Source organism: Pteropus medius, unplaced genomic scaffold (assembly GCF_902729225.1).
Source record: "Pteropus medius unplaced genomic scaffold, Ma_sr-lr_union100, whole genome shotgun sequence".
Taxonomy (NCBI): domain Eukaryota; kingdom Metazoa; phylum Chordata; class Mammalia; order Chiroptera; family Pteropodidae; genus Pteropus; species Pteropus medius.
The window spans coordinates 13,608,115-13,613,183 of NW_024340849.1; positions in this window are offsets into that span (position 1 = coordinate 13,608,115).

Here is a 5,069-nt window from a genome sequence, read left to right on the forward strand (position 1 = left end):
TTCCTCTAGTTACTGGATAAGAATGGGTGAATCTGAAGAAAATTATATTCTTGATGAGTTAAGAGGAAAGTCAGGAATCATTTCTGTGAAGAAGTTTATACATTTCCTTTCTATATTTATCTAGGCCTGATTATTCGAATATGTTCCTTCATGCAGCATTCTCTGCTCATTCCAGCTGGAAATTCTCTCTCCGTTTTCTGACCCATTATGATATGCTATCTATATTTCTGCTACGGCACTTACCACTGTTTAATTCATATTATTAGCTTTTGTAGAAGTATCTTCTCTTCTTTTTGATATCCCTGGAGGACAGGCATTTCAAAGCATTATCACAATATCTTGTACATATTAAGTGCATAGTAAATGTACATAATGGTAAGCAAGTTATTGTCAAATAATGTTTCTCAAAATATGGACCCCTTGCATAGGTTACCCTGGGTGCTTGTTAAAATTCAGATTTCTGGACCATGCTCTAGCTCTATTGAATCAAAATCTCTGGGTGCGAAACAGAACCCACATTTTAATGAACTCACTACAGTTTGAGAACCATGAATTTAAGGTATGATAGTTATAGGAAGCTGTGGGATGGAAAATAGGTTCTTTTGAATGCTGATTCTGGTACTGGGTGCTGCTGAATGGAATTCTGAGGCTGCCTCTAGATAGACTCTAGGAAACCATGGCACCTAATAGTAATGCCTGCCATGGCCAAATAATGGGATGGGAGCAGTTTATGGCAGCAATTTGGCATTTCTGACTACATTAATCCCAGAAAGGAGAGAGTGTACCATCCCCTTAAGAATAACAAGCCATCCATGCAGAGGTATTAGGGTCTGTAAATTTTTCCTAAAATTTTCATGGAAACTCCAGGAAATGAGGTTTTCGGGGTGGCATATACAAATTTAGAAAAAAAAATAATAACATCTTTTGGGAAAATTCCATCCACCAAAAGCTTATTTTACTTAACGAAATTAAGCATTAGCTAAATGACACAAGGAGACCAATTAACTGTATTATTTTTTAGTTATTACTAATAGGGCAAGGAAGAACACTGGAATTTCTTGGTAGAATTCTTATGTAGGACTTTTTTTTTCCAGCTATGCCTTCTTTATTTGTTGTTATTATGTATACTATTTATAATTACTGAAAAAAATGTTAGAAATACAGATAAGGACAAAATAACCCAAAAAGCATCATCACCTTGCAATAACGTCTACTAAAAATTTCCATGCACATGTATAAAGTCTGTTTCTATGTAATGTTGAGTGCAACATCAGGGCTAAGCAGCTGCGTTAACTGAATGAGTTACACACTTCTCTGGAAGTCAGCCTCGTCATCAGTACCACAGGGACAATGACTGCCCCCGGCCTGCATTTCTAGATTGTGTGAGAATCTCTCCCAAGAGTGGAATACGTAGGAATCATGTTTATCTGCTGAGGATTTATCACAGTGCCTGACACAAGATAGGCCCTGGAGAATTTGCTATGACTGCCCTCGAGCTGATTCCAATCTTTATTCACTGAATTGCACTGGTTCTTTGGATAACCAGTGAACCCCCTGCTACATTTAAAGGCGTTCTTCAGTTCTCATTCTTTTGGTCTTTGACCCTTGAAGACTTTTGTGATTTTATTCTTATTTTTCTGCTTTTTTTGTGAACTCTTCTTTCTCATTTTACTCCTATTTGTGGTTGTCCTTCAATTTCTATTGCAACCCTGTGCTTTCCTGTACATTTCCTGATGCACTCGTGGAGTTTAATGGTATCGACTGTGACCTCTATGCTGGCAACTCTCAAATATTTATCTGCAGCTTGCTATATTAATCTCCAGATTCCCTGGTGTTTAATCGGCTTTCGATTTTTATATTAGTCAGGGCACGACAGGAAAAAGATGGCAATTGAGTAGAATTTAGTAAGGGAAGTATACTAGCACACCTGTTGACAGGGTTAGGAGAATCAAAAAAGGATGGTGTTCTTAAGGAGAAAATAGAGATAAAGACATCAAGAATTGAGTGGTGAGTAGATAAGTTTTACTGGAAAGAGGGTGACTGGGCCACCACACCACTAGGCTTTGGCGGGGTAAGAGTAGGGTAGTTCTTTTCAAACCAGAGACCTCTATTTGTATTAGGAAAGTGAAATCTGAGTGTTGCTCATTAGCTCATAATATCTAAGTTTACTAGTTAAGAGCTTTCTAGGTGGCAGGAGGTGGTTCCTGCCAAAAAGCATGGGAAGCCCATCTAAGAATTATGGCTTCCAGGTACCTCTGCTTCCTCTGGGCGATCCTAGACTTGGGGTTTTGGTGGCCAGCGTCTCTGCCGATTATGTGAATTGTGCTACCAACAGCCAGGACTGACTCTTAATCCCAGGCTTGAAGGAACAATGGAAGAGAGTGGTTAGGAACTCAAAAAGGGTAATGATATGAAAAACTTCCCGACAGGAGCTATGCCCTTTGATCATGACACAATTAACCTGTGGCAGCATAGCAGGATGGGAACTGGGAGGATTAGTAACTGGATCTCACTCTCTTTTACTCTTCGGTCTCCAACAAAAAGCTCCAACAAGGGATCCTATTGATCTAATCCTTCAGGTCAGCTTTCTGGAACTAAGAGCAGAGTGAAGAAAGGTTGAGAGTGGATGTGGAGAAAAATGTGATAAACAAAATGCCCCTAACACGTCTAACTTTTTCGCAAAATGCCCCTAACACGTCTAACTTTTTCGCAAAATGCTCCTAACATGTCTAACTTTTACAGTGCCTCTTTTCCTCTCGCCTCTAAGGAATCTATAGAATTCTAAAGTCTTCCCTTCTCCTCCTAAATATTTACTATAGCTTCCTTAATTGAGATTCTTTTTTGCTTATTAGGAAAAATTGGGAGGACCATTGGGAATAATAATAAGCCACCTGTTATGTACTGAATCGTGTGCCCCCAAAACTCATAGGTTGAGGCTCTAATTCTCAATGTGACTGTATTTGGAGATAAGGCCCTTAAGGATATAATTAAGATTAAATGAGGCCCTAAGGGTAGGGCCCTAATCCAATAGGATTTGGTGTCCTTATAAGAGGAAGAGACACAAAGACTAGTGTGTGTGTGTGTGTGTGTGTGTGTGTGTGTGTGTGTGCGCGCGCGCACACACACACATGCAGAGAAGCATCTATTGGAGAATCCAGTGAGAATGTAGCTATATATAAACCAAGAAGAGAGGACTCAGTTGAAACTAACTCTGGTAGGCACCTCGATCTTGGAATTCCAACCTCTGGATTTGTAGGAATTAAATTTCTGTTGTTTAAGCCACCCAGTCTACGATATTTTGTTATGGCAGCCTTTGCTGAGTAATATGCCATTGCTTCTAAACATTTTTCATTGAACATCTTATTTTCTAGTTCTTTATATACATTATTTACTATTGTATATAACCCTCATAATCCTAGAAAGTATGTATGATTAAACCAGTTCTCATAGACAAGAAAGCTGATGTTCAGAAAGGTTAGTGACTTGTTCAAGGCCACAGAATAATAAGTAGCAGAGATTATTGGAACTTCTGTCTTATTTGGCTCTAAGGTTATAATATTGTGCAGGTATCACATGAAAAAGGAACATAATTACTGTGGCTCTGCTCTGGCTGAGTTTAGTTAGGAATAATTATTTTATGTTTCAGCAACACACTTAGCCTTGTATTTTCACATTTCTTGGGCTTCAATTATCATCCAATTTGTGACTGTAACCTACTTTTTCTTTATTTTCTGATTTATCCTTCCTACTATCTACTGTACACCTCACCTGGATGTCCTACAGGCATCTTAACTAGGTCAAAAGAGCCACAAGATTGAGATATTTGTTATTGTAGACTCCTTTCTCTGTCATCTCATTAAATTGGTCCAATTGTTCCCCAAACCCTTTGGTTTTTAATCTTCTAACTGTTTCTCATTTGTATTATTTCCTCTTCATTTCCATTGCAGCAGCTCCCATAACTCAGTTCATGGATTACCACAGTTACCTCCTAAACTGTTCTCACTACCTTCCATTCTCCTGATACCTTAGGGCATTTTTCTAAAGACACTTGTAATCACAAATTTGCCCTGCAGCAATTACTCCATTGCTTTCATGTTAATATACGAATTTCTTAGCTATTCATGATCTGACTTCAACCTTCCTCTTCAGTTTCATCTCTCCAGCTGCATCCAAAAGCAAATCATTTTGTCATCTAGCCTAATATTTAAAAGAGCATGCTGGTGTTAGACTGCCTTAACTTGAAAGCAAGATTGAGTTCTTACTAGGTGTGTGAACTTGGGAACATTAATCTAAATATGAAATAATAATAGAACCTACTTCACAGGATTGTTGTGAGGATTAAATGAGCTGATACACATAATGAGTTTGCATCTTAATCTATTTGTTAAATATGATTATTATTAGCCCTCTCAACCCATGCATTTGCACTGCTGCTTCCTCTGCCTGGAATACTCGTCATCTCTCACCATCTGGCTACCCCTTTCTTCTTCATCAAGATTGTTCCTGGTCACATCTAGCAAGTTTACCTTGCCCCAACTTCCTATTTCATTTGTCTCCACCGTTTCTTTTGTAAACTTTTGTTACTATAACTTTGCGTCTGTCACTAGACTGTGAGTCCCTAAAGGAGGGATGGTGTTTTCATATTTTTTTGACACGACTTAAAGACGTGCATAGTATTTTCTGGATGACTGCACAGAGAGTGCCCATGTACTATGAGATGGGTAAATAATTGTTCCTAAAGTCTATTTTGTCTAGTGCAGTGACTTGTCCCAAATATGAGACAAGACTGTCCTCAAGGCACTTCCGAAGGGACCTTAAGACGTGCGGCAATAGCCACGAACCCTGGAGAAATAGGGGTTCTCTTTTCACTTCCCCACCCCAAGAAACTCCTGAGGTAAAAGCCCCGTATATCTCACAACCGCGGAGGAATACACGAACATTTGAGTCGCACTCGCACCTGAGTATGTGACCGCTACTCGTTTGCGCCTGCGCGGCTCCGCTAGCGCGAGGCTCCTCGGTTGACTGTGGGACCACGGTTCGCATTTTAGGATTGGGCGGAGGGAGCCAAA